Source organism: Marmota marmota, unplaced genomic scaffold, assembly GCF_001458135.2.
Source record: "Marmota marmota marmota unplaced genomic scaffold, marMar, whole genome shotgun sequence".
In the NCBI taxonomy this organism is placed as follows: domain Eukaryota; kingdom Metazoa; phylum Chordata; class Mammalia; order Rodentia; family Sciuridae; genus Marmota; species Marmota marmota.
The window spans coordinates 6,795,527-6,821,249 of NW_025999961.1; the positions used below are offsets into that span (position 1 = coordinate 6,795,527).

Genomic DNA, 25,723 nt, shown 5'->3' on the forward strand with positions numbered 1-25,723 from the left:
TCACGTCTAGATCCACCTTGGTCTTCTTTTTCTTACCCACTGACTCTTGGGTGTCTAAAACGCAAGCGGGACCTCAGTCTTTGCCAGCTACTTCTCCTGGGGCCCCAGAACACACAGCATGCTGTCAGCAAACCAGCCAACACAGAACTAAATCATGGTGACATCTCCCTAGCGCAGGGATGGCCTCTGCCTGCACGGGGACAACTAATTGCTTTGTGGCTCAAGCTACACAGCTTTCTCACATCCATTATTCCCCAGGGTCATATTTTCTCAAACCACATTTTTTTTTTCAGGGAATAGAGCAGGAAGAAGAAGGGGAGAGAGAGAGCGAGAGAGCGAGAGAGTTAGAGAGAGAGCGCACATGCGCAGGAATTTTTTTTTTTAAATCTTCATTATAAACTTGATTATCATCTTTAAAACCCTTCACCTAACACAATAAATCCTTTCCCAATGGTAACTTTTGGGCTGAAGGTTGAAGGCTGAGGCTGGAATCAGAGGAACTTGGGAGAGAGGGGAAGCATTGTCCATGGACAAGCAGGTACAGTGTCCCCTTGGGGGCTCTGATAATCCGGGCACCATTAGCAGCAGTGTGGTGGGAAGGCCAGCGGTCCTCAGATGTGGCTGTGTGGACAGGGTGATGGCTGAGCCTAGAGAAGGCAGGGAGGAGAGGAGCCCTCAGCTCAGGCCAGGGCACTAGTCTCTGCACTCTGTCCTCAGGCAGTCCTGAAGCAGTGGTGACAATCTTACCATGGTGCTTCTGGAATTGGTGTTTGCTGAAGGAACATGCAATGAAAAATGGTGAGGGCAAAAAAAATCCAGAACATGAGTCTGAGGAGGGCATTTTGGCATGAGGGGATGCTTCTTCCCAGGAAGGTAAATTTTCTCACAGAGGAAACTAGAGTCCCCTCTGCCTTCAGATTCCCAGAAAACTCCTAAAGAAGATGAAGAAGGTTTGGTCTGTTCATCTTTAACATGTATAGGAGGGGCCCTCGCCCTGGGAGGTGAGTTTCCTAGGGGATCTAGGAGATCATCCTAAAGGTCTGGCAGGAAAAAATAAACGAGGGAGGAAAACTAGAAATTGGCATGGAAAAATAATCAGCTGGAGTCCCCGAATTATTTTCAAGTCTTCAGGGAGGAAAAAGTAAAGAATCTCCTTCCCATGATGACGTTTTGAGAGATCAGAATCATGCTTACTTTATCATAAGTAATGTGGCCCTCAGGTGGACCAGAGAAGTGAAAGGTGAGAGACGGATAGAAGCATGTGGAAAGGCACTGGGTCCCGGGAGCCCACGTGCTCCTCCCAGCGGGGGCGATTGGCATTCAGGTGGGCAGCAGGTGGTGCTCTCCTTGGGGTTCCAACACCAGACCCTCCACCTGACTTTGATGCATTTGGTCAAGCCGGCGCCTGAGTCACCCCCTCAGAGGTTCGAGTTCTCCACTGCAACCTTTCATGGGTTGAGCTTGTCTTTTACTGTCAGCGGGCTGCCTCCTGTCCTTTATTTTCAAATTCCTTGACAACTGCCGTTTGCAACTTGTAGTCAGATGACTGGCTTGGATGTGGCTGGTGAGGAGCCCGCCCGAGGCCCAGGGGCCTCCTCACTGGTTTCTGCGTCTCTTCCAAGGGCCTTGGTCTGTGTATTGTTGTTGACTGGAAGTCTCCACTGAGGGAAGGAGGATGTGGGGCTACCTAGTCTCCCGTCTTGCTGACGTCACTCCCACTCAGTCTCCACTTGTCAAAGTTTCCATGCTCCTGATTTTCAAGTTATATTTAAGAACACACACATGTCATTAAAATTTATATGAAGAATTTGCCAAAGTGGTTCTTTCCTTCTGAGTTCTTTCCCTTCCGTGCAGCTCGTAAACATCATTTGCTCTTTGTGGTCGGTTGTTGTTTGGTTGGGGTTCATGAGTTTCTGTCTTTCTTTTTGCTCTGGTCTAATCAAGAAACCGCACAGCCATTTAGGGCACAACTCCATGGCTGAAGGAGACAGTGTGCAGTATGCAGAGGGGGAAAGTTTCCCTTAGGAAGCGCGTCAGCCTGACAGGCTGGTCCCTGGGAACCAGTTGGGGCTGCAGGCCCTGGCATGGAGGTTCTCTCTGGGCAGAAACCGGGGGGGCATGCTGACTCTGACAAGCTTCACCCTGATGCTAAGAGCTACTGAGGGCTGGTCAGAGTCCCTCAGCTTCTGAGAACAAGGACAATGATGTCTCAGTCACTGCCCTCATATACCATGAACTCTTATTCAAACAAAAAAAGACATTTCCGATTTCAAATAACCCTCTAAGCACTTTTTAAAAATCGCATTCTTAATTACTCGCTCTACTGAACTCCACCTTGACTTCAACTCAAATTATTCCCAGAGTGCTCATTGCTGAGGGGGAAGTGTGTGGTAGAGGGCTGGTGGGGGGAGGCGGGGACAGGATTGTGGCTAAAATATGCTTATAAATGTCAGGCTGACTTTAAACAGCTGAAGGGAGCCCTCCAGCTGGGGAAGGGACTAAGGAAGGCCGACCAGATTAGATCTGGGATTGAACACTCCATTGAAGATCTCCTCCCTCCCCAACCCTGATATTATTTAATGTTCCCCACGAAGACTTCAGATCTGTGGCCTGTTGCTGCACTCAGCCAACTTCACTCCACAGCCACTATGACACATGGCTCCCATCAAAGTCCATGTGCAACTATGAACTGGTTTCAGTGTTGACCCGTCACAGCAAAGAAAAGGCAAGGCCCATTCTGGCATGAGAAGTCCCTGTAATACTTTCTCATTTGTGGTTTCTGGAGCTTTGGAAGGCAAGGCAGGCATAAGGAGTGACTGAACAGGAAGGTAACTGCTGGGTAGTGATGAAGGTGAACGACATGAAGCATCGGGAGGAAAATTGCTCTCTCCATTGATGGCCATTGGGGTTAGCCCCTGCCCCTCAAACAGGCCCAGGGCTGCGAGACCCCAGAAGTTAGAATAGAATTATCACATGACGCAGCAACTCTACTCTCAGGTTCATACCCCAAAGCATTGAAAACAAGGGTGTCAACAAATACTTGTCCATGAAAGTTCATAGCAGCACGGTTCACAGTAGCCAAAAGGTGGAAACAACCCAAACGCCCATCAAATGATACATGGATAAGCAAAACATGAAATATCCATGTAGTAGGCTAATTCAACCATAGAAATATTATCCTGATACATGCTATAACACAGACGAACCCTGAAAGCATTATGAACCAAGTCAAAGAAGCCAGATACAAAAGAAATGCCTCTCAGATCCTTTTATCCTTTCTCTTCCCACTGTGGATACCCCATATGGAAAAGTCTAGCTCTTCTGTCATCCTGCAGTCTCCGGACTAACAGTCCAGACTAAAACACTGCTGCTGTTTCTATTTTTCTGTGTTGTTGGCTTTTTATTGTCGTTGCTTTCCCATGTTATCTCCTAAATCCAGAGCCTACAGCACCGTATTTGAATTTTCCATCCTGGTATTCTGACTTCTTTGTAATTGGACCTTACTTTTCCGCCCTAAGGTGTCTGAACACCACCACCCCATCCCGCAATCTCACCCCACTACTGCTCACCCTACTCACATGCAGTAAGTACATTCCTACCCCAGAGCTTCTTTTCAACTGCTGACTTCTGGAATATTCTTTCTCCCTCTATCAACCAGTGCACATGGTAGCTACTCTGTGCTGAGGGGTGACTGCTTAGAATACAGGAGTGCACAAAGCCTTTCCCTTGGGATGCTTGCCTTTGATTGCTGTATGATCCGTGTCCATGTTGTTCTTCCACATCCACCTCTAGATCTACCTTCCTCCAAATATCTGCATGGCAATGTCAGGCATGCCAATTTCTCCCTTATTTTTGCTGTTCATAGCACTTACTGTTGGCATCGTATTGACTTGACTTGTTCTCTGATTATTCCTCTAGGCTTGTTTCATGAAACTCCTGAAGTTATTTCACATCAGGAGCTGTGTTTGGTTCTGTTGTTCAGGCACCTAGCACGTAGCCTGCACAAGCTCAGCAAAAACAGGTTGTAGAGCAATTGTGTCTCTGTTCACCATCACAACCACCAACCCAAGGGCCACTTGATCCACTAAAAGGATAACCTTCCTCCTCCTCTTCCTCTTTGTTGACTTCTTTAAAGAGGTGACAACAAACACTGTTCCTATCCTTCTACATCCTCAAGCCTCACCTCTGAGATGTTTTTCAGCTGCAGAGTCCTGCATTTGGAAAGTGCTGTGAGCCACACTCTTTTAGGAATTCATAAGGCATTTACTCATTTTAAAAAATCATCTTTTACTTTCAGGCATTGGGATGAACAATAGAGACCCAGTTCCTGCCCTCCACAAACTGAGTCTCTTAAAATTCTGAGAAGTCCCTTAGTAAAGGGATTTTAGGATTGTTTGTTGAACTGAGATTTCCCAGATTATGCCCACCCACCCACCCACCTCCGTTTCTGAGAATCACCTAACAACGCTCCAGGCCACAGATCAGACTATAGACTCCAATGAGAGAGCCAGCAAATCAGGCTAAAGCAAAGTTTTGGATGAAGGAATAAAGAATTGATCTTTTCATTTCTCACCAGGAAGCTTTGATCCCCCCCCCGAGTCTCCTGAAAGAGTCTGGTGTGTGTGCACCAAGAGCTGCTGGAATGCATCCTTTTCAAAGCACACGGTGGTTATGAGTAGGGTGGTCACAATACACTGTGATTCTGCAGCAGCTCATACACGCTGTTCCCTCCCAGGCACCCAGAAATAACAACAATGGAAATGATAGAGCATGAAGGTGGGGGGGCGGGTGGGTGCAGCCAGGGAAGTGGGGGCTGCTGGTGAGAAGTGCTGGCGTAGGGGGTGTTCACTGCTGATGGGTTCTGAGAGTCTTGCTAATGGGGTTAAAATTGGGGCAAAGTTAATGGCACACGGGGGTAAGCACCTGTTGAAGACTGAGGTGGAGGAGGAGGAGGAAGGAGTGGGAATCAGTCAAGTGGGACAGGAACATACTGTCACCAGAGGACTTGGGGAGGCAGGTGAGGGGCAGCAGCACTCTTGATCTCTGACACTTTCTTAGGCTACCATTTCGCTTTTAAGACAGAGGCTATATACTTTCTATATTTTGGGAGGGAATGGCTAGATTCTAAAACAGACACATTTAACCTTGGGATGTTTCTTTATCCTTTCACCTTTGGGAAGGGAAGATGGAAAAAGTAGATTAAGATGATAAAGGGAGAGAGGGAGGGAGGGAAGAAGAGAAGGAGAGAGAATATGGGAGAAAGGATGTCTCTCCAGTGGTTGCATTTTGGAAAACTTTCAATTAGAGGATTTCTAAGGTCCTTTCCTACTTGAAGAAAGCACATGATTATGGGATTATATCAGGGGAGCCTGTCCAGGGCCTGAGTGTTAGAGGGAAAGCCTCTCAGAGCCTATCACCACCCGCTAAAGGTGGGTGATGTCCTCCCAGCCCAGGAGCCTGCATCACCCCAAGTGTGCTGCCCACTGCAAGGTGGAGTATGGGCCTGCTCCTCCACAGTCTATTTCTGGATCTATGTGCATCTGCTATGCTGTGGGGTGTTCCTTCATGGAGGTTATATGACCTAACTGCTCCTCGCCGAGCCAGGATGACTTCAGTCAAGCATGCTCTTTGTGAGGGTGGCTGGCACGTCTTAAGGTGAAGGTCTTCCAAGGCGCTTTGAATCATTCAAACCTGAGTGTCAGATTCAGAGAAGTATAAAATACAAAGTTAAGGTCCGAGCTCTGGAGAGGGTTAGACTGGTGAGGTCGAGAGCAAGAGGAGACAGCACCTGACGGAGGTGCCTGAGAAGCTCGAGAGCTCCCATATGGAGCCCCCAGAGCCTGCCGGACAAGAAGGACAAAATGGACAGGCCCTGGCCTACTATGGGCAGAAGGGACCAGACATGTGGAATGAATTAGGGAGACAGACAGGAGCTGGAATTAACAGTACAATAAAAACAGAGCTAACTCACCCTCAGAAGCCAGAGCACTTTGCTGGGCACAAGGCGAGGTTGACAAGCCTGGCTGACTCCTCCTCCTGACCTAGGGCCCACAGAAAGGCAACAGCCAGGCACAGCTGGTGGCTTTGGGGATAGAAAGGGGACAGAGTGGGCACTGATCCCCTAAGTGGCAAATCACAGCCTGGACAGGGAGACTGACTCCAGGGATCTGCCTTGACTTGAGCTGATAGCAAAACCACCTTGACCATTCTGTTTTGTGGGGAGATTCTTCCTAAAGAATGTGCTGAGCAACTGAGGAATGTCACCTCGGGCACTAAGCTGGAAGCCCTGGGCACTAAGCTGGAAGCCCTGGGCACCTCCATTCACATTCTTTTTTATATCGTATAACCTACTGGCCTGGTCCAGTCTGATTTGACACAAAATAAAGTTCTAATATGTATGCAGTGGTATTTCAATTTCCTTTCTCTGTATTTGCTTCATTAATTGGATTTCTCATGGCACTGAGGACCCTTCCAAGTCCTGTCCCCAGGGTACATGGGTCCTTGCTTGGTCACTGTTCCCTGCCAACATGGAAGAAAGCTCCCCATGTGAGAAGTAGTGATGGCAACCGGCAGTCCTGGCAGTGCATGGGTATCAGGTCAGTGGTGTCCCCAAGACCATCTCTGCAAGTGACCCTGGCTGTCATCCTGCAGCCACCTACCTCTGCTTGGTACGTACCTTCTTATATATGCAGTCTCCCTCTTGGCCTCAAGGGCTGCCCAGTATCCTTCTACTACATTCTTTTTCTGCATTAAGTATCCAGAGGAGGCCTGTTACTCCACTGGGTACCAGCGAGTCCCCTGATCTGATCCTGCCACAGACCCCCCATTGGCTACAGGACTCCACATGTGCTCGAGAGAATGGCTGGTCAGCACCGGTGCAAGGTCTTCTCCGGTTCCCGCCCTTTCTTTAATAATTTACCAAATATTAACAACTAATAATATTTGTTGGTAGGTCTTGGGGATGTGGTAATGAACAGTCTAGCAATGGTGCTTATCTTGAAAAAGGAGATTTCCTCTGGCTCTTCTCAGAGAGTACAATTGGCCTGTAGAAAAATCCTAAGTTCTCTCCACCTCATCTTCACTCCAGGCCTTATTCTCCAGGGTCTGTGATGTCAGAGGTGAATGCATGGCCTCAAGCCACACATGGTGCAGCAGATATCAGCCTGGGCCTGCAGACTTTGCCTGGATCCATCCTCTGCCTGTCCCCTTGTGTGTCACATTCCTCTGCAGCTGGGGGCATTTCTGAAGGTCTAAAATGCAACAACTCTCACACATTAGCAGCCATCAGCTTTTAAAGCTGCCTTAAGAAATATGAAGACAATAGGCTTCTGTAGCTAAGATCTAGACCCAAAAATGTTGACCTAACTTCTCAGCTTTGGAGTCACCGTGAGCTGCTGTATATGGCCAATTCTAACTCCCGAGAGCCATAACTGCACAGCCACTACTCCAGGCTGCTCAGCCTACGCTCCTCTCTCCTCTTGCATGGCACAGCTGGGCAAGGCCATCTCATCAGCTGCTGATGTCTGCCTTTTAGAAGCTGTGAATCCATTTCACAGAGAGATGGGCAAATTGTTTCTGGAAAAAGGTCATGCTTTCCCTTCCCAGTGTCCGAATCCCTTATGTTAAGCTCAGTCCTTTTTAAGAATATTTACTTTGAAAGGGTAAGATCTATTAAATTCTGTTGTTCATGTTCCTCTGAAAAAAAATGCAAGGCACCGCCTAATGATTTTATGAAGTAAAAGTGATGTCGATAGCTAAGATGTACCGATGCACAGACTGGGAGCCTTCAGGAACAAAGTGTGCTTTTAGAAGGAGAGTCAAAAGCAGAAGAGAACTCAGCACCTGATGAGCTTTATCTAGTCAATGCTCGTACAAAACAGGATATCCTATGAATGTTAACTTCAACTCTGCAAGATCCACATCCCCCCAGATGCTGATGACAGCAGCCACTGCAGACTTCCAAGGCCACAGAAACTTCTTCAAGCTCAGTGTTTCTGTATTGACCCCCCACCCATTCTTCTTGCATTATAATTTGCTCCTATCTACAGCAAAAACCAAAAACCATCCAGAAACAGTGGTGGCAGTAAAGGCAGCTCAGAAACCAACACAAATGAGGAGCTGCTTGTTATTGATGGTGAACCAGACCGCAATTTCTGAACATCTGTGGTTTGTTCTGAGGGTGTACCCTGGGAAACCTACAGAAGGCGGCCCCCAGTCGGCTGTGGACCGCTGCTACCCTGTCATTGACTCTGCTGCCTGTAATTTTCAAGCAGGACGCCCCACATCACACAACATCCACATCCTTCTCTGTGCTTTTTATAACATAAATGCTGAGATTTTGCTGAACAAGCCCTCACTTGTCCAAGCATTGGTTAGTCTGTGTATAACATATGTAGACTGGCATTTTGATTGACTTTTGAAACACACCAACTGTTGTTCAAGGAGGAGTTTGGTGTCCTTTTGCAGAAACACTTAAGTCATCCATTGCGAGCCCAGGAAAGGACTTTTGTGGTCGTGTAATGTAACCTACTCATCTATCCAGTGAGGAAATGAGGTCAGGAAAGGTGAGTGAGTACCCTACTAAAGTATGTACAGATCATTCCAGAAAGATTCATAATCAGAATCCAGGTTCTCTGACTTCAGAACTGGAGCTCTTTTCATGGAGAGACCAAAGAACAAGATCTAATCTTTTAAAGGCATGCTTTACTGGCTGTGGTAAAAGAAAATGAGAAAAACTTCCTTAAAATACAGAAAGCCAGGAGGCTGATGATAGCCAATTAGGTTAATGTGCTCTTCCAATTAACAGAATCATGGAATTGGAGTCTCTCTGTTTATCTTCTAGTAGAATTCCTAATGAGCTGTGCAGAGACCAGAGTGAAGAAAGAAAGGAAAGAGGCAACCAAGAACCTTGAAAATCTAGCCTTGGACCCCCACCCTTAGGGGCACCAAGGGGTTCCCATCAGCCTCCTCATCCAATGGTTCTTGGCTACAGAGGAGCATTCCATCCCTCACCACCCATCCCCATTACCATCACTATTATCCGGATGGGGTTGGGGATTGAGGTCCCTAACAGCTGTCCCCTCCTGAGGAGAGTGTGAGGATCAGTGAGTTCCTGGTTGCCAGCAAGCTGAGGCTGAAAGGCACTGCATTAAGCCCAGCATCATTATTATTAAACCTACAATTTAAAACCAATTATACTTTGCAGAAGACTGCAGCCCGCATTTAAACCACTCCTGGAGGAAAATAAAAAGCCTGTGATGCAGAGTTCAAGGCAAGCGACAGAAGCACTGTGCCACATGAAGCTGAGATTTGGGCACACATTGATAATAGTAACCCTGGGGTTCCCACTCAGACGGAAGCAGGACAATGAGGCACAAATGCTAGAGCATAAAACAAGATGCAAACATCTCCTTTTACCAAAAACCATCTAGAGGGATTTCAAAATTAATTTACTGATTTTTCTCAAAGGGGAGAAAGCCTAATACCTCCATGTAAATCAAGTCTCACACTGGTAGCCAGGCCCTCCCTATGGTGCTGTCTGGAGAAATAAAACAAACAAGCAGACAAAATTAAAAGAATGGAATCACTTGCTAGCATCTTGAAATCAGGATTTTCCATGCAAAAAGTCTGAATTTGAAGCTGCTCTTGACAAAGCAGTTACCCAGCAACATGGTGGCAGTGGCTGGAGCCAAGACTTGGATGTCAACTTGAGACAAATGGATGGGCATGCAGTCTCTGTTCACCCAGTCTCCACCACTCCCTACTGTCTCTTGACACAGAGAACCTACATCTATGCCCTTTATCCTCATGCTTATTGAACCTTATGAAGAAAGTGAGATTTTTCTTATAATGGTAACTCTGCTTTTCTTATATTTATCCGGCTTGCATTTATTTATGTTATTCCACCAAATACATCTTGGACATTTGTCTATTTGATTTCTGATCCAAATCTCCTTTAGGAGACAAATTTCCTGTAGCTGTTAACAAATATCAGTCATAAAGAAAGTCCATTTCAATCCAAATAACCATCATCAAGTGCCTACTGGGGTTAAGAGGCTAGGCTGGCACTGGGGAGGGGCTCAAGGATAATGGAGGACCGTTGCTTTCACTGTGGGCATTTCAGCTCAGAAGATTGGGTACGACACTGGAGAAGATGATGTCATAAGAAAGGCACAAACCACCATGAGATGCAGAGGAGGCAGAAACCACATCTGGCTGGGACATCAGGAATAGCTACATGGAAGAAATAGTATTTGGAACTCGCTTCGAAGAACGGGTGGTATTTTGACAAGTAGAGGAGGAAAGCAAGAGAAATCTGCTGGAGAGAGACAGAGAGTGGGGGGAACATGTGCAGAGGCAGAAAAGCACTGGGGTGTGCAGGGAACAGTGAGTAACCCTGCCCTAAAGACTGATAGACTTGGGAAGGGAGAGGCTAGGTAGTGGAACGTTGGGTTCTGTTCCCACCTCCTCCCCCAGCCCAGCTTCAGATAGGCAGAGGCGGCATCTTAACTACCTGGTGACTGCTGTGTGTCTCACACAGCCACCCTCACAAAGATCTCAAACACAAGAGCACCCAAACCCCTTCCTGGTATGCTGATGCCATGGAGTGGTGAAACTCAATGCTACCACTCCATAGTGCTGGCTGCTCACGGATCCTGGTGTTTAAGGCAGCAATGACTAGGACCAGTTTCTTGGGGTATGCCTCAGTATGAGACATGGTCCTTGTCCTCATAAAGGAAACTCACAAGCAGGAAAAGAGCTAGCGCATGGTTTTAGCATCATCTTTGCATACAGGTGCTGATGCGAAAAGCCCTGTCCAGCTGTGGCTCCCCATTTAGCCCATCCTCAAAAACCCTCTCCTCTGCCTTCAGAATGCATCCTGAGCCAATCTGCTCAGTATCTTCATTGCTGTCAGCTTAGCCCAAGGCCCCATCATCTCCCACTGGGACCTCTGCCCTAACCCCCAGCTGCCCTAGTGCCCATGGTCTGTTCCTCACAATGGAGAAAAGGCCAATTTCATCACCTTACCCTCCTACTCAAGGCCACCAGATGGCATCACGTCTAACTTAGCATAAAATCTGAGGTTGTCTTCATAGTGACTTTCAAAGTGCTGAACAGCTTGCCCCTGACTCCCTTTCTCCCACCCCATCCCAGTTGCTTCATTCTAGCCACAGCATTCAGGTACTTCCCTGGTGTCTACCAAGAGCCCAGCAGTCCCTCCTGCTGCTAGGAAAACAGTAGAATCAATGGACCCTTGTTCTTGATCAAGTGCAATGAAGATGCTCCGGCCTCAGGCCCTTTGTACTGGGTGTTGCCTGTACCTGAAACCACGGATCTTCCCCTCACGCTGTTCAGGCCTTCCCAAATCCCCTACCTAGAATTGCACCCCTCATTACACAGCTCTTCATCCCCCTTTGGTTGCCTCCTAGCTCTAGCCTTAGCAGAAATTATGCATTATGTTTATTGTCTGTCTCCTCCATTAGAACACAAACCTCACGGGGACAGGGCTTTCATCTATTTCACTTACTGCAGTGTCTCTGCGTCTTATGAGTGCTTGACATACCACTGCTGCTCACCATTTACTGAAGGACTGATATATGGACTAATCTGCAGGGCCCTGCCTGAAGGAAATAGCAGAATTCAGAGAAGGGGATGGATGGGTGAGCTGAAGGTGGTCAGGCGGAGTCGGAAGGCATGAGCTGGGTTTCCAAGGCCACTTAAGGTTACCAAAGAGGATGAGAGCAAGTATCTTTACATGTGAGAAAAGCCATGACTGGAAGAATAGAAGTGGGATTTAGCGTGGTAGGGGTAAATTGGCCCATGTGACCCAAAGGTCATTTTCTGGGGACTCTTAGCAGACGATGACATTGGATAGTCAGGGCAGGATCAGCTGTCATGATTTCCAAGAGCTGGTTGCTTTAAACGTCACCTGCCATCTCCAGAAACCCTGAGTCAGCAGCCTGGATGGCCAGGGAATCTGTAGCTCTAACAGGGTTGTGAGCCACTGTATAGGGGGTGTGCAAGCCCAGAGACAGATGATGTCACAGCAGGATGCCACTTTTCTAAGAAACACTGTAATTCTTGCTGAGAGCCTCACTGAGAAGGGGGAGACCGGGACAACTCAGTTGTGGGGAGGAGTAGTCCTGGGGACGGGGGGAGTGGGAGGGGGGTGGAAAAAGCTTGCAGGACAACCCAGGGGCTCCTGGGGGAGGGCACCCAGCAATGCAGGGAAGCACCAGCAAGAGGAAGAACTAGGATCATACCGTCACCCTCATCACTCTGGGATCAACTGGGGATGAGGGAATAATGGAGACAGATGTCCATCCCATACTTATAGCCAAGCTGATTACCTGACCTTCTCAGCTCCGTCTCCTTTCTCACTCACATGGGCAACTCATGGAAAACAAAGATCTGTGAGCCTCCTATGTGCCACTGATCCAGGCCCCAAGATGCCCGAATAGTACATCATCCTGCCACCTAAGCCATGTTAGGTTCCACCAGGAGACAGATAAGGAAACGACTTCAAAATAAGAAACACCGGGACTGGGGTTGCGGCTCAGTGGTAGAGCACTTGCCTAGCACACGTGAGGCACTGGGTTTGACCCTCAGCACCCCATAAAAACAAATAAATGAAATACAGTTACTGTGTTCATCTACGACTAAAAAACAAACAAACAAAAACCAAAAAATAAGAAACCCTACCTCTATCTCACAGAGTGTTTTAGGGATTTAAGAAGTGGATTTAAACCAAGGGACCCACATAAAATAGTGAGTCGATGAAGTCACTTCTGTCTCACTTGCTTGCTTAGGGCTGCTTCTAATTTTAATAAAAGCTGACAAGGGTCTAGTGTATCCCAGGATCAGGTTTATTCCAAGTGTCATTCCAGACCTGGTAGCCACTTCCTAGAGGACAGTGTTAAGGTGAGATACAGAACAGGACATCCACACATACTACCCACTCCTGGCAACAGCAATCTCAGCCCCACCAGAATTGTAATGCATAGATAACAGAAAATCTGTCACTGCAATGCACAAATAACCTCACACCTGGAATTGCAATGCATAGATAACCTCATACCTGGAATTTCAATGCATAGATAGATAACCTAAAACCTTTTCTGAGTCTTTAGTTTCAACCTCTGCCCCAACCAAGCACAAGCAGCAAACTGGAGAGATTTAAATTTTTTCTCCTTCTAATCCCCCCCCCCACTGCCAGGAGTGCCTACATCAGGGAACATCCTTCCCAGAAAGATGGCCAGAAGGCAGGCAGCGGGAAAGGGACATCACAGAGTCCAGTGCTGGGGGAGTCTGAAAGACCCCTCCTGCTTCCTCTGAAGAGAAACCTTGGGTTTAATCAGGGTAGCTTTGGTTTTGATGTTGTGATTATGTGCAGTATTTTGAAAAGGACTACCATTTCTGAAACAGCTCGATGACCACTGTTCTGGCCCACACAGCTGCTTTCCAGATGCAGGATGAGTTGTGAGTAGGGGTAGTGACAAGCCGGGAGTCAGATTGTGTGAGAGAGCCAGTTCCAGCATCTCCAGACTCCCACATGCTCATGTCAATATGAAAACTAAACCAAATAACAACCACAAAAAGAAATGGGCATTATGGCAGGTCAAAGACGTTATTGCCTGATCAAATATTTTGCTGTCCAGTCTGGGAATGACCGCAGGTGGTTTATCTGAGCAGGGCCAAAACACTTATTAGGAATACCACCAACTAGGCAGTTTCAGAAGGAATCTCTGCCATTAAGGGTTGGCTACCCATTGCAGCATTTTTAGTTGGTGACTTCAGTCCCATACAGCTTGTGCTTATTTGTGGTAATCTAAGAATAAGAAATGGGCACTTCTTGGAGATATGAATATATATATATACACACACACACACACACACACACACATATATATACACATATAAATATATATGTGTGTATATATATGTGTGTGTGTGTGTGTGTGTGTGTGTGTGTATCTCCTCAATGTTGTAACAAAGAAGAATAAATAAATACCCAGGGAATTCCCCACCTGCTCACAGTCGGCTAACCGGCTTCTGCAATCATTCGTTCATGGCTGTGGGCCAGGCAGGAGTGCTCTGCCCTGGTAGAAAATGATACCAGCCGGTCTCAGGGCTGGATAATGGGCCTGGAATTTTGGGAATATAGCTCTCTGAGGTGGGACTGTGCAGCCACTTGCTCTAGTTAACCGTCTCTCTTCCTTCCAACAGGTAGTTGGAAAACACAGAACGAGTGCAGTAGTTGATGGTTCTGCCACCAGGGGGAGCTGAAGTCAATGCTGAATTTGCCCAGGAAGCCTGCCAGCATTGGCAGAAAAGTCACCAAGCCAGGGAGCTCTCAATGTGAACCCCTTAATATAGCATGTTGAGGACAAAAGGTGGACACTTGGGTCAAGTTGGGGGGTGAATAGCGATGAGATCGAGGACACGCTACCCCAAGGTGAGGCACCTTGGCATCTGAGAAAACAGGTAGGCCACGCTCACCCTCCCCTTGCTTTTCTCCCTGGAAGCAAGGCCCAAGGCCCTCCCTCATTCACGTGGTGCCTTCCCACTCCCAGGGCAAAGGACATCTTTACCTTTGACACAGACACAGAGAAGAATCTGAACAAACAGGCCTTGCTAGCCTTCTCTACCCCATTTATATCATTACATTGTGGCCCCTTGGTCCAATTCTGTTTTTCTGACTATGGCTCTTCATCAAGATGCACAAGTTTATCTGTATTGGGAAACACATAAAACTTTTATTAAATAAATTTGTAGACTAGTCTCTTACTCATCTGTCTTTTGCTGTAGGGGCCTCATCCATGGACCTAAGATGGATAAGAAAGGACCCTTTCTTCCTCTGTGAGACAAACTCACTCAAATCAAAGGGCCCCTGGGAAGAGTACAGAGCATTGTAGAAGAGATCTTGACCAAGTAGACCCTGAAATTTGGGGTGAGGATAACACTGCAAGGTTGAGGGTTTTCTGCAATGAACAAAGTATTCCAGGTACTTAATTTATCCTGTTGTTCTCAGACAATAGCTCCCCCTTTCACTGTCAAAAATATACTAATTTGATGAAAAATCATATGGCCACCCTAGTCATAGGGCCTTTTGAAATGTATTTTATTCTAGGGGTGATGATTTAAAATACTATTTTTTGAGCATATTGTCTGGTGTGCAGCAACAATGATACACACCTTGCACACGAGTCTAATTCCCACTTCTGTACCCACAACAGATGCTACCGATGGATCATGGCTCCCTTTCCCCTGATGCTAGATGAAGCCATAGAATCTTCTCACGACTCTTCTCCAGTTAGTTAAGAAAATAAGTTGACTCATGAGTTGACACTGCTTTGCCCTCTTTGATCCACACTTCATCTGTTCAGGAAGCTACTCAAGAAGCCTTCAACTGTCTGAGGACATGTGGACAAGCCATAAAAACCCTATGCTGGTTGCACCAAGGCATTTGTGTTGGCCAAAGCTAAGACTATTCTCTCATTCCTTTGGGGATTGGCAGTGGCTCCCACCCAGGATGACCAGAATCTAACCAGTAAGTCCCTGACTTCCAATCAGACCAAACCAGCCAGAGCACCACAGTTCTATTTAGAGGCCTATATTTGGTTGTTTATATTGCTCTAAGGAACAATCTATGCAGTGGCTTGCTGTAATTCTAGTTCCCTTCACTTGGCTTTATGGATCACATTTCACTAGCTTCCCCCTCCCTCAGATTCTAGCAATGGAAGAAGGCACAATTGAGACACATTCTGCTTAAATTTCACATGCTACTTCCTAGAACTTTATTGTATTAGATATTAGAGGGGAAAGTTCATTTACATAGGTTAGAAAACATATTATTACAAAAGTATACAACAAACACTGAATATTTTTGCCCAGATAGGATATAGCGATAGAGGCTCTAACTTGCAACAGAAGACATTTGACCTTACAAAAAACTCCTCACCTTCAAGGAGGTGAGGGGAGAGGTGCTCAAACATGAAAGCTAAAAGGCTAGTAGCATGATTTATGGTTGGATCTGGAATGTCCCCCAAAAGCTCATGTGTTGAATGCATGATTCCCAATGCAGCAAGGTTTAGAGGGAACTTTTAGGCAAAGGTTGGATCAAGAGGGATTAACCTTGTTGATGGATTTATCCATTAATAGCTGAATGGACTACTGGGAGGTGAGGTCTAGTTGGAAGAGGTGGGACACTGGGGGTCTGCCCTGGAAGAATTTATCTTCTCCCTGGCCCCTTCCTCTCTCTGCTTCCTGGCTGCCAGAAACTGGGGAGCTCCTCCACCATGACCTGCCACCATGATGTTTCACCTCAACTCAAGCCCAGAAAAAGGGAGCCAGCTGATCACAGACTGAACCCTCAGAAACTGTGAGTCACCATAAACCTTGCCTCCTCCAAATTGTTCTCGTTGGGTATTTTCGTCACAGCAATGAAAAGTTGACTAACATAGCACGCTTTTCCATAAGTGCACAAGACACTAAGATGGGTGTGAGTGTGGAAGGCTGGGAGGCGGGGAACATGACGACCTTCTGTCATAAGTGAGTGTGGTTTGGACTGCACAGTTACTGACAGCTGGAAAAGGAGGTCCCCCAGTGGTGAGAGAGCACTTCCTGGAGCAGGAGACTTACAACCTCTGCTTGAATCCATCCAGCTTTTTCAACAAACTTTGAGTACTTACTGTGTTTGAGGTATTAATCTAGAAGCTGGGATGAAACAACTAACAGAATAGACAGAAATGAAACAGACACACATGTATCCACACAGAGGCGTTAATAGTGTTTTTATTTGGGTGGCAGAATTATTATTGGTCTTTACCCCCTTTGGATCCATCTATATTTTCTAATTTTTATACAATAAAATTTATTAATATGAATATTATTAAAATGATTCAATATTTAACTATTTAAGTATTAATAAATACTTTTAAAAGAAGGCACTGAAATATGTGAAACAATGAACATCTCTAGGACTTTCAGTATCTAATCAGTCAAATTATGAAGGTGGAGCCAGGCATGGTGGCTCATGCCTATAATCCCAGTGACTCAGGAGGCTGAGGCAGGAGGATCACAAGTTCAAGGCTAGCCTCAGCAACTTAGTGAGGCCCTAAACAACTGAACAAGACCCTTCTCAATGTGAAAAATAAAAAAGGGATGGGGATGTGAGTGGTAGAGTGCTCCTAGGTTCATACTCCAGTGAACTCGGGGATAAGTTACCTGGTATGCTCTCCTCCCCCAGTGACCATGGACCTGAAAGTATCCCAGGTAAAAGGGAGCTAGAAACAGAAATGGCTCACGATCTGCTGCTTCCTGTAACATGGAGCTTCTACCTGAAGGAGAATTTAACCACTATTAAGCTTTTTTAGTAAGTTCGTTAAAACCCTCTGGAATAATTTTAATCTATCCTTAGCCTTAATAATTATACATACAAAAAAGGAGAAAGAGAATACAGTGTTTTTACAATAGGATCTTTTCCTGTTCAAATTACAAAGGAGAAAAACTTTTTTTTTTTCAGAATTAGCATCAAGATAATATTGAAAGAGAGAATAAATGTCAAAAGTAAAAAGACTTGCATGACTCATTTCAATGATATCAATATCAAAGGCATTCTTTCCTTTCCTCCTCTGCCCGCTCTGGAAATGAATTGAGATCCTCTCTTGGACACCAGCTATGATAGAAAGATATATTTTTTTTTTAACCTAGTGAGGATGTGACAGACTTACTTCTGACCTTCCTCTGACAAGTACTACCCTAGGTTTGAAAGAAGCCCAGCTTACAACTTCACCTGAATCTCAAGGAACTGATAAAGTTCCAGTACATATGCAAGACTTAGAAATGGAGACCTTAAAGTGGAAACAAGATCAGAACAGGGTCAAGTGGACAACAAAACCATAGCCCTTAAAAGGACCATTCTTCACGGTTTAACTATGGCAAAGAAAAAATAAGCTCTTTAAAAAGGAACTGCCTCAAAAAGTTCCAGGCAAATCCAGTTCCATGGGCTCTGGAGATCAGCCCTTCTTATTGCTTGAGGCCACATTAGTGCCTTGTTGTCTGTGCTAAGGGTCATAAAACAGCCACAATTAAAGGGGAAAAAAATGAGATAACCAGGACAGAAAGCTCCACAGTTCATATAGCTAGAGCCAATTAACTGAGTCTAGAAATATTTATATCATTTTCTTGCCTACAGCCTTTCAAAATGCGGTGACGGATGGCTGAAGGGACAGGCGAATGAACTAGATGTCCTAAAAAACCTGGAGGCCGCCATGCCTGTTTCCAAATGAGCCTTTCACTGGTTTTTAAAGCAATAACTTTTGCTATTTCCATGAGAAATATTTTGATTATTTTCAATAGGCTAGGCATCATGTAGGATACATAACAGAAAACGAAGACAGAGTTCACACAAGTTGAAAAGAAAAGGTAGGTGGCAATAGCAGCAGGATAGAATCAAATATGAAAGTATATCAAAGGACTGAGGATATAGCTCAGTGATCAAGTGCCTGCCTAGCATGCATGAGGCCCTGGTTGGAGCCCCCTGTACTGCCAAACATACACACAGAAAAAAATAGATAGATTGAAGCTAAAGGGATTCAGAAGAGGTCTAGATCAATAAATATAAAACTTACCCAGGGGAAAAGAGTACTAATACTATTCATATAACATTCTCCCAAGGAAAGGATGGACTGGTTAATCTAAAAGAATATTTGAAAGAGTTCCTGAATTTACTTAGAAGCCTACTTTTTCATCCAGAACTACCAAATAACATGGCAGAGAAATTACTAGATGGATGGATAGAGAGATAATAGAAACAATGGCTGTCTTTTGACTCACCTCTTGCAGACGCCTTCAGAGACCAAGTGGGTAACTCTGATCAACAGCCTCTGTGGCAGGCCCTACTCATATCACATATATGCTTTACTTAGTCCTTGCCACAATCCTCTAAGGAGAGACAATATTATCCCATTGGACAGGTGAAGAAAGAGAGTCCCCAGCAAGTTAAGGCTTTAAAGTTCAGTGTGTTGGCAAAAGTCACATAACCAGGAAGTGGTACAGCAGGGACTCCTCAGCCCCAGCCCTTTACCATTTCCTCCTGGGACAGACCTGAGTGCAGGGGGCACAGCAGTGAGAGGCCCAACTCCCTTGATAGTAAACAGCAATTACTGGGCTCCAGCAAACCAGTGCCAGGTCGTAACACAAGAAGGCAGGCACATTTTTAAAAAATCCCTAAAAAAAAAAAAAAAAAAACAACAAAAAAACAACTTTTAACTGTGAAATTCCTTGATTTTCAAATATTGACAATAAATTCAGTCAAAATATAAAAAGGAACCACACTTCAAACCCAACAGAACCATCTGCCACAAGCTTAGCCCATGTGCTTCCCAAGGGCAACCTCTGCCTTATGCTTCACCAAGGATCATTTCATTCGCGTTACTTCACATTTCACAACACCCCCGTGAAAGAAGCTTCAGGAGGTCTGGTGTATGGATGCAGAACCTATGATTTCAGAATAAATGACTTTCCGCAAATGCACTTACTTACAAGGAAAAAAAAAAAGTCGATTCCAAGCCCTTGGGAGCAAAGCTGGGCTACCTGAGCCCCACCAGACATTGGACAGAGCCCTGCCCCTTGCAGTTTGCTGGAGAAAGCTGTCCTTTAACCTATAGGATGCTTCTTTTTCCTGAAGAAAGTAGCCCTCCCTAGGCAGGGTCATGGGTTCAGCATTCACTGATTGATGCACCTCATATTTAATGAATGTGTGTCTGAAAGAATGAACCAGATCCTTCCGAGAGCAACCTTCCCCAAGAGAGTGTTGCAGATAGCACAAGAATGGCACCGAGGTGGGCAGCACTCCAAGGGGAGAGCAAGCACCTAAAGGAAGCAAAGGCAATGCACTGTGTGTCAAGAGTTTGCCAAGAACTGGCCCTGGTGGGTCTGTTCTTTTCCTGAGAGACTCAGCAATGAGTGGGACTTGGACTGCCCAATGGTTTCCCCAAAGCTCCCAGGCAGTAAGAGAGGGAAGGTTGGGTGGATGCTGGATTCTCTGACTCCATGTCTTTTTTATTGTGGGCCAAGCCCTTGTTTACCACGACAAACCAAAGCTCACAACTGTTCAGTTAGACCTTTCCGGCTCTGGATTCAAATTCACTATGGAGCTATTGGTGCCCATGTACAAGACCCTTATGAAAATTCTGAGAGGAGCTTTTTTTCTGGAAGGGGGTGGGGGTGGAGAGCTGGTGTAGTGGCACAGACCTGTAATCCCAGTGACTCAGGAGGCTGAGGCAGGAAGATCACAAGTTCAAGGTCAGCCGGGGCAATTTAAAGAGACACTATCTCAAAATAAAATAATAAGGGCTGTGGATGGAGCTTCGTGGTAGAGGGCCTCTGGGTTCAGTTCTCAGTCTCTCTCTCTCTCTCTCTCTCTCTCTCTCTCTCTCTCATACCCACACACACACAAACACAGGGTGGCCGGGGTAGATAGGGGGAAGGAGAAGAGGAGGAGGGAATCCTCCTAACTAAATAAATCAATTTCCATTTCCAAAAGGAAAAAAAAAACTGTGCAAAATAGAGAAATACATAAGAAAAATAAAGTTGCCCATAATCTCACCAACCAGAGATGACCATAATTTTAGATTTCTTTAATCTTTTTCTGAAGTGTGTATGAGTATGTGTGTAGTATTTTATGCTCAATTAAGATCATTTTATGTATGCAATATTTAAGCTTGTATTTTCACTTCTTTTATCTTAAGCATTTTATTACATCATTATAATTCTTCAAAGTCTAACATCTTAATAACTTTATAATGCTATGACAAACAGACCACCGTATTTATTAATTGTCTGTTGCTGGGAATTTAGGTTATGATTCATTTTTTATAATCATAAATGATAACTCAATGAATATAAAACTGTCTTTATTTTGGATTGAGTTTTTTGTTTTTTTGGTGCTGGGTATTGAACCCAGGGCCTTGTGCATGCAAGGCAAGCACTCTACCAACTGAGCTATATCCCCAGCCCTCGGATTGGTTCTTAAACATGTATTTATAGAAATTGAATTAGTAGGTGACTAGTAGGTGTTCCTTGGTACATACTACAAACACGTTTCCAAAAAGGTTGCAGCATTTCACACTAAAATTGCATAATTTTAAAAAACATTTGTCCCTTATTCTCCTTTAACTTCAGAGCCAACAGCTCTTCTGAAGGGATGGGGTTCTCTCCCCTTGTGTCACTAAACAATACTTAAGCAATGGCTGCAGATGTATCCTTCCCAAAGAAGCTTTCATTTCATTTCATTTCATTTTTGATGAACAAATAAACATGCAACACTTGCTAAGAGAGGCAGAAATGCACTTTCTTGTTTTTAAAGAGCCTCTGGTGAGTGGGCTGTTGTGAAGTTCTGTGAAACGGCTGAGCTTATCCCAGTCATATAAATCAAGGCGAACGGGCCTGAAGGAGAAGCATTCCATTTGAAATGGCAGCAGCGGTTTAGAGCTGTGTGGCCAAAATGCCCATTAGCTGTTTGTCAGGAGTATTTTTAGAAAGTGCAGAACCGGACTGTAAGGAGAACTGGCACGTCAGTGTCACCCTCTCCCCAGGAATCCGCCTGCAGCTTCAGAAGCCTCCTGGAGCCCCTGCATCTTCTGCACTGATAAATCCAGCACTCCCTCCCCTGAAACAAAGCAAAAACCTCAACTGAACAAGGACACACCTCTGCCCAAATGCCCCTGCAAGGATCGTCAAGGTGTTTACTTACTGCAGGTAAAAAAATTTCTGTTATCAGACCCTGCAGACGTGAGAAAGTTTGAGGTTAAAGCTGAGGACCCCATCTGTGGAGAGGAGGACTATCCTTTTCTGAGCTCTCTGGAACAAAATGGTTCTAGGACACATTCCCATGATCTAAATGCATCATGGATTTCATACCTTGAAATCTTGGCAACATTCTAAAAAATGTGATTTTTGTGGCTGATCTTCAAGACTGCTGTCTTCCATGGTGATTGAAGATTGTACTTAGTAGACCTGGTGGCTCTGAGCCTCGGTTTTCTCATCAGAAAAAGTGGGGCCTCAACCAATGTCTGCCTCTCATGGGTTTTGAGAGAATTAAATGAAATGATCTATATAAAACAGTGATCAGAACACCTGGTCTAAAAAGAGCAAATGCTAATTTTAATTTGCATGGTCATGGTATAGTTCAAAAGCAGATTTATCCAGCTATAAATTATCAACACACTTCCCTTCTGGATACCACTGCTTTCTAACCCCCCCCCCAAGAGGAAGAGAAAAAAAAAACGAGATGAAATCTAAAGAGATGCATCTGCATTATTTTAGCCTTTCCTATAAGTCACAGAAGGGGAGGAGGAATTTATAACAGTAGCTAAAAATGATATTATTGAATGACCTGTGGTTATTCTAGGTCCCATTTAGCATCTTTCAGAGGATATGTGCCATACAAAGGGCGTACCTTACTGTGAACTTACAGCTGCAGGATTCTCTGGACCCTATTTTCCTCTATTCCAATAAGGAAGGCTGCCCTGAAGTTCCATGAAATAGGTCAGTCCATCCTAGCCCTAAGGTGAAGGTGACCATACCATTGGCTTAGCACCATAGACCTAGGTCTAGTCTTATTCTGCCAAATTTTATAATTTCCCCTTTGTGATAAAATAAGATGACAGAATTAGAGGTCATCCCTAAACTTCTTTTCAATCATGTGATTGTATGTGGTGCTATCCTTAAAGCAATTTTGAGATCTAAAATATTTTCCCCTGTAAATCTTGTACAAGTCTCTTTGCAGTTGTTCACTTCAAGGTGAGTTGATGAATCCAAGAAGGTTAAACAGTAAAATGAAACAAGGTTGTAAGGCTGCAGTAGACTTGTGGGATTCAGTGCAAAAATCTTGCATCAAGTGAGGTTGAGTCCCAGGCATCTCCTGAACAGCTTCTCTTACCTTAATGTGGCACCCACCAGCCCTCCACGGACTTTCAGGCAGAAGATGAGCAACAATAGAAAGATAAGCCAAAAGCAAGGAAGTCTATTGATTATTTTAATGATATTATCTTGTTTTGACTTACAAACTTATCAAAAATCACTAAATGTTTTGTTGAAGAATATTCTCTATCTAGTAAATAACTAACAACCCAAATAGCAAAACACAAGGTCCTATCAACATCTCCTCCGTTTTCGATGATTTGATTTAGTACATTCCACTCACCAGAATGGAGCACCTTAACAATTTCTTTCCTGAAACTGCCACTTTGGAGCGACTTTGTGTGCTTTACAACTTGGGATTTTTAAAACAACAGAGTTTATATTAATTGGTAATGGAAGGTCATTACTGGGCTCTTCCTGGTTATTTCCAGCAGGCTGGTAAGCCTCCATCAAGCTATATGCTCTTATTGCTTGTACTTCAGGAGTCAGAAGTACTGGACTTAAAAAAGCATCAAGATCTATCTATGTACCAGAAGAAGGGAGGAAAGTGAGAGCACTAAATGTCCCTATCATGCCTTCCCAAATGAGGACACTAGGCAAAAACAGTGCTTGAGCTATTCCAGGACAAGTTCAGAACTAGTCCCTCAGCCCATCCCTCCAGTCCAGTGGCCACTTTGACAGCCCCCCACCCCCTCCCAGCCCTCCTCTTACTTTGGAGCTGTCTCCATGCCCTTCCACCAGTGCTCACAGAGAGACTGAGAGCTACATCTAAATATATCTGATGGTTCCAACTGACCTGGCCAAACAGGTCCAGCTGACCTATTTTAATCACTCAGAGCCCTTGGAGGCAACGGATAGAAACCCGACCTGAAGAGCAGAGCAGAAAAGGGGATTTACTCATGCGTGTGAACGGAGAGGCCCAGGAGGAATAGTGATAGTGGGATTTGTTAGAAGAAATATATTTTTGCTGTTTTCCCTGTTTCCTGGCACACAGCTCCACAAAACCCTTGAGTTTTCACAGTCAGTGTCTTTTTGCAGACTAAGGAGATGCCTGGATCCTGGGTGGCCATGGCGGGAGGGATGGCTCTGAGAACCAATCTCTGTGGAAGGGAGAGGGGCTGAGGGTTGAGTTGATCACAAGTGGCCAATGATTTATTCAATCATTCCTATACAATAAAACCTCCCTAAAACCCCCAAAGGACAGGGTTTGAAGAACTTCTGTGTTGCTTCAAATGCGGAAGTTCTAAGAGGGGGTGCACCCCAGGAAGGTATGCCCATCTTATCCTACCCATCTCCTTATCTTGCTGTTCTTCTGTATCCTTTATCATATCTTTCATAATAAAATAAACTGGTAAACAGAAGCAAATATTTCCCTGAGTTCTGTGAGCCATCCTGGCAAATTATGAATCTAAACAGGAAGTCACGGGGACCCCAGACTTATAGACAGAGAGTCAGAAGTACTGGTAAGAACCTGAGGCTGGTGAAGGCATCTGAAGTAGTTCTGTGAGACCAAGTGCTCCAACTGTGGGGCCTGATGCTAACAGAATTGAAATGTAGGGCACTCAGTTGATGTCATTCATATTAAGAAACTTACACTTGGTCACTGAAGTGTTCCATTGTTCTGCTGAATGAGAACATAGCAGGAGAAAATAGTTCATTTGTTTTTCCTGCATCACAGGACTGGAGGTAGCTCTCAGAACAGTGGGATCCACGTATTCTCCACCAGGAATCTTGCGGTGCTGGTGTCATTCCCATTTGACCCACACAGTAGCAAAAACACCCACCAATAGCCCCAAACTCCTGTCCTAACAACTTAGATATCCCAGCTGAGATCCAGTGCCTTTTCCCCAGTGGTTCTAGGAAAAATCTCAGGTTAGAGGCCTTGTCTGACTTGAGTCACATGCCTATTGCTTAACCAGTCCCTGACACGTGCCTGCTCTGGGAGCAGAGGGTACATCAGACCCCACACAGAACATGCCCCAAGAGTGAGGAGGGATGTGCTCTATAGCCAAAGAAGGGGGAGAAGATGCCAGGGAGACAGAAACCAAAGACACCCCAAACACAAGGCTTAGGGTATCCAACTTAACCCCCAGCATTTCTCCTTCCTCAGTTTGATGTATACCAAATAATATTTGAAACTCTTTTAAGTCACAAAGAGTGGCTCCCGATCAAGGATCAGAACATGACCAGCACCTGCAGGGTAGCCGGCGAGATCCCTTCTAGGTGTGTACTATCTAAAAGTAGCCAATATCCCGCCTTTTGTTGAATTTTATATAAACAGAACTATACAATAGGCTCTATTTTGTGATAGATGCTTTTCTGTATGTCTATTATACTTCAATAAATGACTTACTTTAAAAAAGAGTTGCTCCGAATATTTTCGTACCCTATCAACATCATAAATTGTGCAACTTTCAGGGACTTCCTCAGCTTTCTCAAAAATGGCCTTCCCTCCAGATGAAACAATTTCTAGATAGCAAATTCTCCCACTATCTGCAGTGAACCACAGTCTGCCAAGGTCATGGACAATGGGGCCCCTGTGAGGGGCTTGCCATGTTTTTTTTTTGTTGTTGTTTATTTTGCCTCCCACCTCCTCCCTCACAGACTTCCAGCCCCACCTCTGCTCTCTTAGGTAAGCATTTGGGAAAATGTTACCCTTTCCTGGTCTTTGCATCTGTATGTCAGAGGCAAGCAGAGGGCAGGTGTCAATCAAGCAATGGTCTTCCAGAAAATCTTTGAAGACTCAGGGGTAGAAGAGAAAGATGACATCATTGGATTACTCCAGAACACGATTTAG

The 25,723-nt window shown here is 45.1% G+C and overlaps 1 protein-coding gene across 8 annotated transcripts in view; it reads right to left on the minus strand.

Moving 5' to 3' along the window:
- Pdzd2 (PDZ domain containing 2) overlaps positions 1-25,723 on the minus strand; it is a 365,551-nt gene that overhangs the window by 265,944 nt on the left and 73,884 nt on the right. For 4 of the 8 annotated variants that reach the window (XM_048802942.1, XM_048802941.1, XM_048802940.1 and 1 more), the window contains exon 2: positions 18,838-19,230. The exons of 3 other annotated variants lie outside the window; for them this stretch is intronic. The gene's annotated coding sequence lies outside the window, so the exon portion shown is untranslated. The remainder of the gene's footprint in view (positions 1-18,837; positions 19,231-25,723) is intronic. One more of the 8 variants, XM_048802937.1, reaches the window with a different exon arrangement.